Below are 15,313 nucleotides of genomic sequence, written 5' to 3'. Positions count from 1 at the left end.
GGGAGAGAGAAAGAGACCTTGGCTCGCAGACCGCTGGCGCGGCAGAGGACCCGACTTTTCCTCTCCCAGTCTGGAGCCAAGGAAAACATTTCCTCCCTCAAGTTTATGCCCTGCTAACCTCTCCAGCCCCGTGGTACACTAAGAAAAACAAAAGACTTTTAACCGCAAGTTCACACGCGAGGCTTAAATCGGTCTGCGAAGCACGCTGGGTCAGCATAAAAAGCCTCGCCCGGGTCCCAGCGCACAGCCTTCATTTCTCACCTGCCGTTTCTGTCCCACACGAACAATATTCCCACGGAGCACACAAATAAAAAGCAATGAGTTGGGCTGGGGGGGGGGGCTCAGTGGCGCGTTTATGCAGCCCGACCCTGCGGGGTTATTCTTAAGTAAAACCTGGGGGGGGGGTTCCGCCTGTGTCTTACTCCAGGTAACTATGCGCGCCACACGTGAAAAACGACCCAAGTCTCTCCTCCCTTCCTCTGCACCCATCCCACAGGCGCCCTGGGACAAAAACGAAAGCAGTGGCAACTTTGGGCACGCCTAGGGATCTGGCCCCTGGCTGAGGCGGTGGGCCCAGAAGTAACGCGCGAATCACTAACCACTACCGCAATTTCAACCAGTTTTGTAACATATTTATACCCAAACGGCTGAACTTCGAAGCTTAAGATCCAGCCGGCTGGCTTGCACGCAAGTCGTTTTTAAACACGCGCAAACATACCAAGCAGGTTTCAAGCGCTTTGTGGAAGGCAAAGAGAGGGGTCCCATGAAGACCGTCGGCTCCCATATCTGCTCTGGAGGAGGTTGGCGTCGCTTCTTCTCCAGGCGTCTCCCTACTTGCTCTGCCGCCCTCGGCTTCGGGCCTTTAAACCTGCCCCGCTCCCGACCCGTCCTCCAGGGCTGCCAGGCCGAGAAGCGGCGCGAAGACAGCAGAAGCGCCCTCTGGAAAAAGAGACTTGCTTGCTTCGGCGAGTCGCGAAGTCGCGAGCACCTTGGAGACCTCGCTCCCCGCAGACTACAAGGTTGTTATAAAGGGGTTTTTTTATGCAAGGGAGGTGGGGAAGGAGAAGCTCTAACCAGACCCGGGCATTTCTCCCTGGAGAAAGATAATTTCACCCGCATAAAAGCGGACAGGGTTTTACATTTTTCCCCTCCCCGCCCACACCAACTCCCACTTTTCCGGATTTCTGCTCAACTTTCCCATCACAGTGATGGGGGGGGGGGAGGATTGGACCGGCCGACCTCTGTCACTTTCCGGATGCCGCGAATGTGAAGGAGCCGCTGAAAGTTCGCTGCTTCCAACAGCTCCCCACCTCTCTCAGCTTTGATCATTAGCCCCCCCCCCTTCTCGCTATACACACAATATCACCCCCTTCTACGCTCCATAGGTGCCAACTCCCCTGGGGCCCCGAGTGCCCGAGCAGCCACAAAATTCCCCATGAAGGGGCCTGGCACCCACAAATTTTGGTGCCAGGCCCGTGCACGCTGCATAGCACCAACGGCCCCGGGCACCCACGGTCGCGGGGCCAAGTTGGCACTCCTGCTACGCTCTCATCAACAGAGAGAAAGCAGAGCAGCGCAGCAACGGCTCGGAAAGTGGAACCTGCGCCCGCCGCCCCGCGGGAAAAACCGACCTCTCCACCCGCCCATCTCGGCTCGATCCCTTCCATAGACGGGGCGACGTGACACCTTTGCTGGGCAGGGACCCAGAGGAGGTCGGCAGCTCCATTGACAGAGCCGAACTCACACTCTCCATTAATTCGGAGGCGCGTGGGCAAACGGGGATGAACTCACGTTGCGCACACGGACGTATCTTTCGGGATGGAGGCAGAGCAGTTTAGACGGGTCCCCAGACAGGTCACGTCGCTGCTCGCCAGTAGGACCAGAGAAGTATTTGCTCCCAGATCCAGAGTAAAAAAAAAGGAGGTGAGGTGGGGTGGGGAATGGGAAGGAGCGAAAACCCTATCTATTGACACCAAAAAGGCATTTTCTCACCAGCTGTCCTGGTAGCGGCGTCCCACCGCCATCTCTCCCTCTTTTTCTTTGGTCAAAGTAAGCTGGCGGCCGGCGCCGCTCCTCCAATGTGGTCGGCAGCACCTTCCGGAATCCTAGACTTGGAATTCAGGACTCGAGTGGATCTCTCCGCCAATCCATAGAGACGCTCGACCCACACGCGAGCCAAACCGGTTTCCAGAGGCAGCAGGCAAGCCGGATGGGACTCCCTTCGCACCCGCGGAGCGCAGCGGGATCGACTTTTCGCGGCGTCTCTCGCCGCTTGTTCCGAGCGTAAATGCGCGCCCGCACCCCGCCCGCCGCCCGCACTCACTCGGTTCTTAAGTTCTCATTGCAGGCCCGGAGAGCAGGAGGCAGAAGAAGGAGGAGGAAAGGAAGGAAGGAAGAAAAAGAAATAATAGTAGCCTAATGAAAGTGGCCTCCTGCCCGCCTGCCTGGCAAAAAGAAAATAAAGAAAATAAACCACCACCCTCCCACTCCACACACACACGCTCGAAATCCGCTCCTCTCACATTGAGCACCCAGACCCTATTCAGTCAATTGGCTTCTACCGCCTTTCATTTGCATAGCCCCGCCTCCTCGTCCCCACCTCCCAGGGCAGGGAAGCGGGGGCCGGACCCGCCGCCGTTCTCTCCTCCCCACCGCCACCTCTTTTTCCACCTGTGCCGCCCCGCCCCTCCCCTCCCTCTCCTCTACCCCCCCCTCCAGCCTCGCCGCCCCGCTCGACTGGGCTTGGCAAAGCAGAGGCGGGCGAGGGAGCGAGCCGCGGGATTCCTGCGCTCTCTCCGGGTGTCAGCGAGTCCGGCTCGCGCGACTGTTGACTTTCTCTCCTCCCTCCGGCTAAGGCTCAGTTTCAGCAAGTCCCCCCGCGGCTTCCCTATTCCATCAACGGAAGGGGGGGGGGAGAAGAGTCTTATCCGAAACACACACCCCAATTTCGTTTATACATACACCTCTTTCCACCTAACTCTGTGCTTTTGTGGACGGGGATTCCCCTCTTCCCCCTCCCCACACTTTAAAACCCAGAGAAAGGACGAGGCAGACGAAACAGCCGCCGGTTGGGGGGGGGATGGGAAAGACAAATAAATAAATAAATAAACCGACTCCTTTGTCTCTCTCTCTTTCTCTCTCTCTGGCTGAGTTATTCGGTGGATTGCAAGGGAGTGTCTCGCGTCCCAGGGGTGGGGGGATGATGGGGGCTAGAGACAGAAGGGTGGGGTAGTGGGGGTTAGACTAGAGTGAGAGAAGGAGAGGTGAAAGATAGAAAAAGAAGAGGAGAAAGAAGATCGGGGTGAGGGTTAATTGAATGGTGAGGAGCGAGCGGGGTGGGGTGAAGAGATGTGGAGAGGGGCCTTGCTTTGTAATGTTTCAAAATCCAACCAGACAGATCCTTCAACAAATATCCTGCAACAAAGAAAACTCGGGCGTAACTGACAGCAGGAGAGAGTGTTATCTCTCTCCCCCCACCCCGCCCCACGTCTTCCCATCCCAGCGCCTTAGTCGTTTCAGCAGCTTAGGCAAACCAGGTTAACCCCTTGGTGGATGGGATTAGGCGGAAGACCTACCGGTACCTCTTAGGTCTGTGGGTGGAGGGAAGTATTGGGGTCGTGGGGGGGGGGGGCTGATGTTAAGATGCAGAAAGTGTAGAAATGCTGCAGAGGGATCCCTTTTCAAGTAGCGCCCCCCTAACCCGCTGTTCTGCATCAGATGGAAGAGTGAGAAGATTCAAGCCTAGATCAATACCCCATCCTCAGTTAAGGTTTGCTCCACCTTTGAGTCAAAATAGTGGAAAATATGTTTGTGGGGGGTGGTGGAGTTTTATGTATTTAACATATAAAGATCAATGAGGTCTGGCTTCACTGAAATGAGATCCCTCTTTCTCAGGTCTGGCTGTATATCCTAGTGAGTGAGGGGGCCCTTGTCCCCTTTAAAAAGGCAGAAAAATGTTCAACAGAAGGATTTGCAAATGTATATGTGTATGCTTATTGCTTTGTGCACATACTGAAGGCTGTTTAGCAAATTACACTCCCCCCCCTACACAGAGGTAATCTGCACACTGCACATGTTGGCTTTCTGACCTGTGTGCTCCTGGCAAAACAGATACTTGCATTCCATTTAGAAGTACCAGCATACACATCCTCCCCTACACTGGATAAATTACTTATATGCGGTGGGGGGGGATATGTGAATGCCCCTAAGAGTGAGCAAGTTTTGATGAGGTTGGGCTATGAGAGTCAGGAAACCTGACATTCATCACTCTAAGGACATACAATGATTGACCAGCCAAAAGTTCTGCACTGAAATCCAAATGACAGGTTCTGGCCTAAGGCTAAGCAAGGAGGGATGCATAATTCCTCTGCCGCCTCCACCTAGCACCCCCCCCCCCGCCGCCTGCAATAATCCCTTGTGTCTTTCACATTTATGTATAATTCATGAATGCATCTTTGGCACAAGGTATCTTCTTCTGTTGCACACGGGGAAAGCAAAAGCCGGAGTAACTTTTAGCAGCTGCTCTGTTTTGGGCTCTGTTAAGCAGCTGGAACATCACGCCACCAAAAAACCCCTTAAAATATAGTATCCTTATTGCTTTCAAAGCAATTGGGATGCACCCCTGAATCAAAAACATCTCAGGTAACTTACATTTAAAATAAGGAAAAATACTATCACTTCTCACTGCAGGCAAATGCTGTTTCAGATCTTCATAAAGTAAGCCTCTAGTGCAGTGACCAGATGGAGAACTTGGCTAAGCTGTTAGGCTAGGTGGTCTCAATATTTTTAGGAAACTGACCCCATACCTAATGGAATCAGCATGGTAGGATTTGTTTTAAAAATGTGTGCAAATCAGAATACTTGTGATTTTCTACCCAAGCAGTAGATTTAATAAAAAGCAGTAGATTTTAAAGGTTAAGTGACTGACATTGCAGCCTCACAACAGTTGCAAAAAACAAATACTGGGCCACTTCAAAATTTGATTATCACTCCTGACTTGCACAAATGATGATAAACCATGTAGACAACAATGTGTGACTGGCAGTACAGGTCTTTTTCACTTTGGGTATGCTGTGTGTGAGTTAGCTAATGCTCATCAGATCATTCCAAACCCCCAAACTCTCACACTCTCATAGCACTATTTATTTTTAGCAGGATGGTCAGCTGATCAAAGATTGTCTAGTAGTTCATGAAACACCTGACTTTTAACTGATCAATTAATTGGTCTGGAAACCAAGCCTTATGAAGAATGGTTGAAGAAGTTGGGTGAGTTTACCCTAGGGGAAAAAAAGAATGAAGGCTCTTCTCTACACTTTTGTTTGTCAAATGATTGCTAGGCAAGGCCCTAAGAGGTTTTCTTTTGTGCCACCACTTTCCCCTAGGTAAATCCGCAGGTTATTGCTGAATTGGACCGTCAGTCGTGTTTTCAAATATCTTCAGAAATCTAAAGGGCTGTTGCATGGAAGATGCAGCAAGCTTGCTTTCTGCTGCTCCAGAGGGCAGGACCTGAACCAATGGATTCAAATTCCAAGAAAGGAGATTCCAACTAAACACCAGGAAAAAACTTTCTGATTGTAAGAGCTGTTTGACAGTGAAACTGGCTACCTTGGAAGGTGGTGGACTCTGCTTCATTGGATGTTTTTAAACAGAGGTAGGATGGCCACCTGTCAGTAAATTTTAGGATTAACTGGGCTCACCTTTTAGCTTTTTAAATTATCAGGCATGTATATTAATTGTACATTTCAGTCTTAGTTGTAACAATTTCCAGAGGGGTAGCCATGCTAGTCATTGTTGAAAAACCAACAAAAACTTTTGCTGCACCTTAACAAGGCTGACACATGTTACTACAGCATAAGCTTCCATGGGATAGAGTCCACCGTACAATTTGTAGCCACAAGAAGAAAGAATGCAGGAAGAGACCTAATGCTTTCCAGCTGTATTCTTCGTCTTTATTATTTGGCCCCACCAACAGAATTGTTCTTTCTTCAATAACTTCTTGTTGGCTTCAACCCCCTGAAATCCTTTCCCTCCATTTGGGAACTAAGGATGTAACTCTATACTGACTCACATAGACGTAAGCCCCACTGAACTCAATGGGACTCAATACTGTGCAGGCATGTATGGGATTTGCTGTGAGAGGTGTTCCTGATATGTATTGTGTTTGTTTCAAAACACAAGTGCACAGACACATGTTTTAAGGTGCAGACATCACATAGGATGAAGAATTTCTCATTTTGCAGCAAAAAATTGCTTATCTTTCCAAACAGCTTTAGAGCTTTTGCCAAACACTTATCTAATATTTGCTGTATAATAGACACACATCAAACTCTTCCTAAGTGTACAGCCTTCTCGAGATACAAGCTTGCACAGATACGCTTCAAAAACAATCCTGAAAGCATAAACTTTGATATTGCCAAAAGTTGTCTTTTATCAAATGAGATCACTGGTGGATTTAGCTCAATAATGTCTCTACACTCAATTGCAGCAGCTCCTCTTCCCCAGGAATTGAACCTGGAATCTTCTGCATACAAGATATGGAAACATGTGCTCTAGTCTGAGCTGCAGCTCTTTTCTTATTTTTTTGTTGCATATTTTTAAATTTACTGGCCATAGTTTTAGGAATAGATGATTATATGAAGCTGCCTTATTTGGGGTCTGACCAGTGGTCCATCTAGCTCAATATTGTCTACACTGACTGACTGGGACTTTCCAGGAATTAAAAAAGGGTTCTCTCCCCTGGTCCTACCTGGAGATGTCAGGGGCTGAACCTGAGATGTACAGCATGAAAAGCAGGTGCTCTACCACTGAGCTACAATCCACCTCCTTATGTGGTCATTCACCTTACGTAGTTTGCCTTCATTTGATAATGTTTAGTTGTTTGATTTACAGTATTTTATGCTAAGGATTGTTGTTTCATTTATTTATTCATCATTAACTATTCTGATAACCCTTCGGGGTTGAAGAGCAGGATATATATGTGTCATATGAATATCCTGAATGTTTGTACAGTAATGTTTAAAATGGGCAAACATTTTCTAAACAGCATTATTCACGTTGAATAATTTCCATCCTGTACAAATCAAAAGATTAAAGATCTTGGTACCACATTTATCATGATATTTCATAGGCCAGTGCCTACTCATCAGAAGTGCTTCCCTAAGTGGATAAGATAAGCATACCCTGAATTTGATTTGATTCTATATTATTTTGGGCTCAACTATCCCTTGCACTACTTGATCATTTAGCCTGACTAGGAAAAACATACCAGCAAAACAATTGTGTTTTTTTACCTTCTCTGTGCTCAGAGCATACTGAGGTGACCATAAATCTGATGAAGTGGGCTGACCCATATAAGCTTATGTTACAATACATATTTTTAGCTTTTACAGTGCCGCAATATTCTTTGTTGTTTTTGCTGCAACAAATTAACATGCCCAACCCTATGGAATCCAACATACGGTAATTATTGCAGTCATGTCATTGGATAACATTTTCTAATATGTCTTTTTTTCCGTGGGTGAGAATACACTAGCCTTTCTGCAAGAACATAGTTCCTTTAAATTAAAAGCAGTGTCTTTCACTCTAAATCCCAGTGGGAATTTCAAGTAAACATTGGAAGATTATGGGCATACTATATAAAATACAAGTCATTTTGCTGTGCACATGTAAAACATTGCCCATATAAATTGATTCTATGCATTAGCAGCAAGTTCCTTAGAGTTCCAAGAGTGCATAAGATTGTAGTTGTGATCCCAAGTATCAGTGGGATATACTTCCCTAGGAAGTCCACTTACGTTTACAGAAGTATCATTAAGATTCCAGTGTGGCATATCCTATGTGTTGGGTTGTTAATACCAAAATAGTTTGTTTCCGATGCATATCATCACAAAAGTTTTCTGTGTGTAGCTTTTTGCTTTGAGAACTTTGGAATAAAGACCCCATTAAAGTTTAGAGAACTATGAAACAAACTTTTCAGTGGCAATGATTTATGAAGTATCAGGGAAGCAACCAGAGAAAAAGCCGCATAGCTCCCTCGGCCTATAGAGTGAGATGAGTGCCGCAACTCCACAGTCGTCCACGACTGGACCTAACGGTCAGGGGGTACCTTTACCTTTACCTTTTACCTCTTGGGTACTTGCCAGTGGGTATCAGGATGGTTACTCACATGAAAGAGTGCCATCTATTGGCTCCCAACACTATTTCTTGTTATCTTTTCCACAGCTGTCCTGTTGTGGCACAGACCAGCTCTCAGTTAGGTTTCAAAACTTGGGTTGGGAAGGGGAAGGGAAGGATTAGGCAGCACTACAAGAACGTCTTCTTAAATACTGCAGCACCAAAGCTCTGGCCCAGTCTATCTTGCATCCTCTTTGTGCCTTCATTAGTATGTTCACCATGTCTCTAGAACAGATAACACTTGGGAGAAATATATATATATATAAGTTCTAGAGAAGGGCAATGAAAAGCTTCGGTGACATGAAAAGATTCCATAGAAGGAGAGATTAAAAATGCGAGGGCTGGGAAACAGGCAGCAGGGAGGATGAGAGAAGAATACCAAGTAAGAAGTGAGATAAGGAAGGCCAATCAGACATTCCAGTTTACCTTCCCCATAGCAGAAGTATTCAAAGGTGTCCCAGCAGGTGTCCATTCATGTTTTACCAATGATGAGAAGGATGAGGTGGAAGGAATAATAATGAGCACAGTCATGCATGTGCTGAATGCCGCAGAGTACAGTGTGGTGATGCGTAAGGACCAAGAAACCTGAGCCCTTGGGGTCTGTCTGCTCCAAAGTAACAGAAAGCTAAGAATTTACATGATCAGTTTACATGAGGATGAGGATGAGGATGAGGATGTATGGCAATCTGCTTTGCTTTACCATACTTCTTACATAACAATAGCATACAGGTGTTTTCTTAGACAACATATGAAAACTATGTTCTCCATTTCAAAAAGAAACAGCTATTTTAGCATATACTAACAGGAGCATGTACAAGAAAACCTGGATGTATTGTTGCAATGCATATAATTTGTGCATGGGATGCTTTAAAAATAAGAATGGTTAAGACCTGGGGCGTGTCGACATTGGAGTTTAATGTGGTTTTGAAGCTGCTTCAGTCTTGTGGAAGAAAGGAAGCAGCAGCTTTTCATATGAGTGACTCCTAATTCTTGACTTGGAGTGGCACACTTAAAAAAGCCTGCTCTTTTGTGAAAATATGGTATATTTTATTTTATTATTTTTTTAAAATGTCTATACAACTTTATATTTTTAATAAAAACCTCAAAGTGGTGTACAGCATATTAAATCAATAAATCATTAAAACAATAGCCGGATGATGTTCCTCCGGCCTCATGAGGAGCCTCTTCAGTAGGGCTGGTGAATATGGGCCTCACCCCCTAGGCCAGGTGGAAAGGGCCTTGCAGGGAGTGGCCTTCATGCCTCACAGGTGGGCAATGTATTTTGATGATGATTATGATGATAGTTTTTAAAGGTACACATGCACAGGTAAATATATATATATATATATATATATATATATATATATATATATATATGCATGTCCACAAAGGACCTGAAATTTCCTGGCTTGCAGCAGATTTTTTACTCCTCTTTTGTGCAAATCTGGTATATTGAAAAGCATGTCTTTAGGTTTCTAGATCTTAAGGTGGAGATGATACACAGCATGGATACATCTCATCAAGCACTGCTCACCAATGTGAGCAGCAGTAGTTCACACACAAACACCTGCATCCAGCCTCCATGTATTGCATGATGAAGCAAAGGAATGCTCTTTCAGTTTCACTTCTGATTAAACAAGATATTAACATGCAACATCAATGACGCAAAAGCACTTCATACAGTATCATCAGCACACTGCCCTATTACGAAGTGGACCCATACAATAGATAGAGATGGAGCTAGATGGTTTAGGACTAGTCTGGATATTCAGAGCAGCTCTGGCTTGGGAAGCCACTTAAAATAGTTAGCTGGCTTAACCAATGCTTAAATCCTTCAAATAGTTTGAGCTCATCCACTGCTGCAAGGCATTAAACTGTCTTTTATTTAAAACTGCCCAAGAGAACAGCTCAAGAGCTTAAACTTCCAGCCCAACTCTGTTGAGGCTAAGGCATTATGGTAGTTTAAGAGTTAATGACAGCAGCTCCCCTTAAATTTCTTATGAGATTAGGCTGCGATGAGTCAAGCGATGTGCCACACATTATTGCTCAGGTTGCATTCTGGGATCCAGTCCTTTTGTTAGCATTGAGCTTCTGATTCCAAAAATAGTGAGAAAGAGTCCCCTGCCTTTCCACCTTTGCACCATTGTAAAGTCACCCTCTTCTTTCATCTGTATCTCCCTGGCTGCCAAGCAAGCCCATTATATCCTATCCCAATTCACTAATGAGATGAATCTGGTCCCTGTCCCTTTTCTTTCAAGCTCTTGAGTTTACAGAACTGAAGAGTTTGTCCACCCCCTTGTCCTCTTCTGTTTCCTTTTTCTGCTTACTTTCCAAAGTTTGCACAGATACCAGAGCTGTGCTGGAGATAAGGTAGGTTGAGGGGCATTCTTTGTGGCTTGGGCGAGTGTTTGTGTGCATGTGTGAGTGAGTTAATGCGATGGTGGTGGTGGGGAACCTACATGCATCCAGCTGTATGGTTGCATCAAGCATATGCCCTTCCCTACTTAAGACTATAAGGAAAGCCTGCTAAGTCAGGCCAATGCACCTTCTAGTCCATCCTGTTCTCACAGTGGCCAACCAGATGCCTGTGGGAAGCTTGCAAGTAGGACTTGAGCACAGCAGCACTTTGCCCACCTATAGTTCCCAGCAGACTTTGGTTTTAGAAACAGTGTACCAGTTGCTGGACGTGGGTGGCGCTGTGGGTTAAACCACAGAGCCTAGGGCCTGCCAATCAGAAGGTCGGCGGTTCGAATCCCCGCGACGGGGTGAGCTCCCGTTGCTCAGTCCCAGCTCCAGCTAACCTAGCAGTTTGAAAGCACATCGAAATGCAAGTAGATAAATAGGTACCGCTAAAGCGGGAAGGTAAACGGCGTTTCCGTGTGCTGCTCTGGTTTGCCAGAAGCGGCTTTGTCATGCTGGCCACTGGAAGCTGTACGCCGGCTCCCTCGGCCAATAATGCGAGATGAGCGCCGCAACCCCAGAGTCGGTCACAACTGGACCTAATGGTCAGGGATCCCTTTACCTTTTACCAGTTGCTGGGGAGCCTGAGTGGGAGGGTGCTATTGTGCTCATGTCCTGCCCTTCAGGCTTCCCATCACACTTGGGTGGCCAATGGGAGAACAGGATGCTGGAGTAGATGCGCCTTTGGCCTGATCCAGCAGGCTCTTCTTATGACTCGGTCATGCAGAGACAATGGGGCTTGTGCTTGCCTGGCTGCTAAGAGAGCCTGCAGTGTAGGGATATGTGGCTTGCTGACTGGGTGCATGTGATGCCTTAAAAATGCCATAATCTACAGAGGAACACCAGAGGGAAGAAAGCCTAGCATCTCCTTCTGTTCCACCTCTAGTGCTAATAAAAGAATAGCCCATCCCAGAGGAGTTCAATGCAAAGTCTTTTTTTTTTTCAGATGGAAATAGATCCCCCCCCCATCCAGTCTTCTTGCCTTATTTTTGTGTCTGCTTGAGCCATATGCCCATGTAACGGCATCTTTGGTACTAGGAAATGTCAAACGGAAAAGGCATTAGAGTGGAGGCTGTTTTAGAGCGAACACATTCCTGTGGGAGATTCTCTCATGTTGTTCAAGAGACTTGTAAGAGATATTATATATTGCTTTTCTGCATTATTTTTGAAGACCTCCACACGGTAGGATTTCTGAGCACAGGTATAACTATAACCATGACAGCCAGTGTGGTATAGTGGATACAGAGAGAGTTGAGCTCTGGAATGACCTAGCTTCAAAGCCCTGCCCAGCTACTGGTATTATATTTATTTACTTACTTAATAAATGAATAAAATTTATATACTGCTTGCTTGTTTTTTTTTTAAAAAAAGCCCCCTAAGAGGGTTGCAACAATCTAACATAAAACATTAAAATTATTGATATAAACAGGTATTAAATATATTGAAAAGCTGATTAAAATCAACAGCAGGCAAGTAGAGTAGCTTTGGATCAGTCACCATGTATTCCCATGCATAATCAGTCTGTGGATTAAATGAGGAAAATCCCCATGTCTGACATCCTTTAGGAAAGGGCAACTGTAATAAACTGTACAGGACTGGCAACAGGCAGCACAAATGGGACTGCCTGCAACAAAATGTTGCAGTATGGAATGGTCTGTGTTCAGTATTCCAACCACTCCACTTCATTCCCGGCTCCCTTTTCCATTCCCAGCCTCTGCCACTTCCCAGTCAGTATTCCATGACTGTTATATACACTCAGTCCTTATTTAAGATTGCCGGAAGAAATATCAACAACCTCAGAAATGCAGATGACACAACCTTGATGGCAGAAAGTGAGGAGGAATTAAACAACCTTTTAATGAGGGTGAAAGAGGAGAGCGCAAATTATGGTCTGAAGCTCAACATCAAAAAAACCAAGATCATGGCCACTGGTCCCATCACCTCCTGGCAAATAGAAGGGGAAGAAATGGAGGCAGTGAGAGATTTTACTTTCTTGGGCTCCTTGATCACTGCAGATGGTGACAGCAGCCACGAAATTAAAAGACGCCTGCTTCTTGGGAGAAAAGCAATGACAAACCTAGACAGCATCTTAAAAAGCAGAGACATCACCTTGCCTACAAAGGTCCATATAGTTAAAGCTATCTTTTTCCCAGTAGTGATGTATGGAAGTGAGAGCTGGACCATAAAGAAGGCTGATCGCTGAAGAATTGATGCTTTTGAATTATGGTGCTGGAGGAGACTCTTGAGAGTCCCATGGACTGCAAGAAGATCAAACCTATCCATTCTGAAGGAAATCAGCCCTGAGTGCTCACTGGAAGGACAGATCCTGAAGCTGAGGCTCCAATACTTCCTCATGAGAAGAGAAGACTCCCTGGAAAAGACCCTGATATTGGGAAAGATTAAGGGCACAAGGAGAAGGGGGCGACAGAGGATGAGATGGTTGGACAGTGTTCTTGAAGCTACCAACATGAGTTTGACCAAACTGCGGGAGCTAGTGGAAGACAGGAGTGCCTGGCGTGCTCTGGGCCATGGGGTCACGAAGAGTCGGACACGACTAAACGACTAAACAACAAATTGTTTGCTTTGTTTGCTTTGGTGAGATCCCTCTGTTAGGGTTCCCTTGCCCCCATTTTTAGAAAGACTTCTGCTGCAAAGCTAGGGGTTCACCCAGGAGGCCTTTTCTTCTGGATGGGTGCTGCTGCTGTGGCTACATATGGAATGGGGTACCCACAGTCTAAAGATCGGAAACAGAAGAAATTATGCACAAAGGAAGTGATCACACACAGAGAGAGGGGGGGGGTTCCATGCTATTTTCAGTTTTATAGACAGTAAAATGATCTTTAAAATAACGTTATCTTTTCTGCAAGGCTCTTATACAGCTTTAAAAAAACCCATTGTGTAATATGTGTAGAATGAAGAAGAAAGTGATATCAGGGGAGTGTAGTAATGAAGGGACTGGGAACAAGGCCAGGGATCTCTTTCATCAGCTGGTGCCTTTCCAGGGTTTTTCTTTGGGTGGTGGGGAGTGTTTCTTGCTGTTTGATGTTAGGCAGACAGCAACTGGAAGCAGTTCTACCTCCCACCAAGCATTGTTGTGGAATGCAAATGACACTAACAAACAAAGGGCTAAGTGTTCTTAAGCCTGTAGCAGGGAGACAGAATGATAGCCTCCCCCACCCCAACCCAAATGGAAGGTAGTATGATAGGGACATGGTTTCTTGTAGTGGGCATCCTACTATTATCTCTAGTTCCATTTTATCCAAGCCTTTCTAGTGTTTCCAAAGTCTTCCATATTTGCTTGACATGAGATGACAGTGGGAGAAAAGGAATGAATTTGCACAATATGGGAAATGATCCTTTTATCACACTACGTACATTAATTTTCTTCAAACTTGAGAGAGTCTGTGTTGAACCTAGAACTTCCTAGCTCACACAATATGCAGTTAGGGTTGTGAGAAATTGCAGTCAAACTTAACTATGCATAAATGCTAGATAGTGCACAAAGGGGTTAAGACCAGAGACCTAGACTGAGCTAGGTCACACACCCTTACCTACGTGAGGGAAGTGAAACCGCTTCTCTTCCTTTCTCTCACCCTTTTCCAGCTGTGTAACCAACCAGGAAGGATGTGTCTTAACTTGTTCCAAAGTAAGACTGCATGTTTGAAACTATAAACTGTATTTTGCACCCAAGAGTATTCTACCTGTGTTCTCCTTGCTGCTACATGGAGTAATACATGAACCAGACCTTTGGATTTAGTAATCAAAACTTTTTAAACTTACTTAACAGCGTGGAGCATGTTCATTGCTAGAGGGGTAGAGAAAGCGGGCAAGCATTTTAAGGCCCAAGAAACAGGATATGCAAAAGGCTTTAACAAGCTATACTCCACGCTATTCTACTGGTTAACTATGAGCAGGGCCGTCTTAAACGCCCCTGCCGCTGTGGTGCGCCAGATCTCTCCGGCGCCCTCCCGCCCCGTTTCCCAGCGCGGTGGGCGGGTGGGCGCAGCGGTGGGTGGGCGGGCAGGCACAGCGCGATCTCTCTGGCGCCCTCCCGCCCCGTTTCCCAGCGCGGTGGACGGGTGGGCGCAGCGTGCAGTGCGGCTCCCACAGGCGCAGCTGCGCGGCGGACCGGCAGATTGGCTGGCCAGCGGGCGGGCGCAGCTCGCGGCCCCTTTCTGGCGGGCCGGCGCCATGGTGCCCTGCACCACCGGGGGTCTACCTAGAGCCGGGCCTGACTATGAGCATGTTTTTAACTCTGTTGGGGGCTCTCTTCCACTGGAGAGTGTGCAAAGCCCCATGTTTTGAACCTAGGTGCCCAGCTGATAGACACATCTATTTTCCCCACACAAGGATATTGGTCTATCTATCATTTCCAAATTTTGTAGCCCACTTTTCTATAAAAAATACCCAAGGTGTCAAGCCACAATTTACAAAAAAACCCGTGTGTTTTAAACCTGTTTTCAAAATGGCCAAGTTAAAAATTAGTCCAAAAAGTCAGTGCCAGCTCGAATACATCAGTCTTAGCTGCCCATCAGAAAACAAACAAATCCAGGTAGACTTCCTTTTATAATGTGTTCCAGTATCTTGGTGCCACAACAAAAAAGGCCCTGTTCCTTCTATGCACCCACTGTACTTCAGATAGCAGGGGAATCTGGAGTAGGGCCTTAGAAGTGGGTCACAG

General features: G+C 46.4%; 1 protein-coding gene across 4 annotated transcripts in view; it reads right to left on the bottom strand.

Moving 5' to 3' along the window:
- The window catches only part of SEMA3F (semaphorin 3F), a 126,073-nt gene extending 123,559 nt beyond the window's left edge, over window positions 1-2,514 (bottom strand). Inside the window, exon 1 of one of the 4 annotated variants that reach the window (XM_035105991.3) lies at window positions 1,993-2,514. The gene's annotated coding sequence lies outside the window, so the exon portion shown is untranslated. Of the gene's footprint in view, window positions 1-718; window positions 933-1,992 lie in introns of those variants that run through there. The other 3 variants (XM_035105997.3, XM_035105993.3, XM_088662144.1) reach the window with 3 other exon arrangements.
- Window positions 2,515-15,313: the final 12,799 nt, after the last annotated feature.

The sequence above is a fragment of the Zootoca vivipara genome, chromosome 2 (genome assembly GCF_965207765.1).
Source record: "Zootoca vivipara chromosome 2, rZooViv2.hap1.1, whole genome shotgun sequence".
NCBI lineage: Eukaryota > Metazoa > Chordata > Lepidosauria > Squamata > Lacertidae > Zootoca > Zootoca vivipara.
This window is presented reverse-complemented; position numbering and strand designations above follow the sequence as displayed.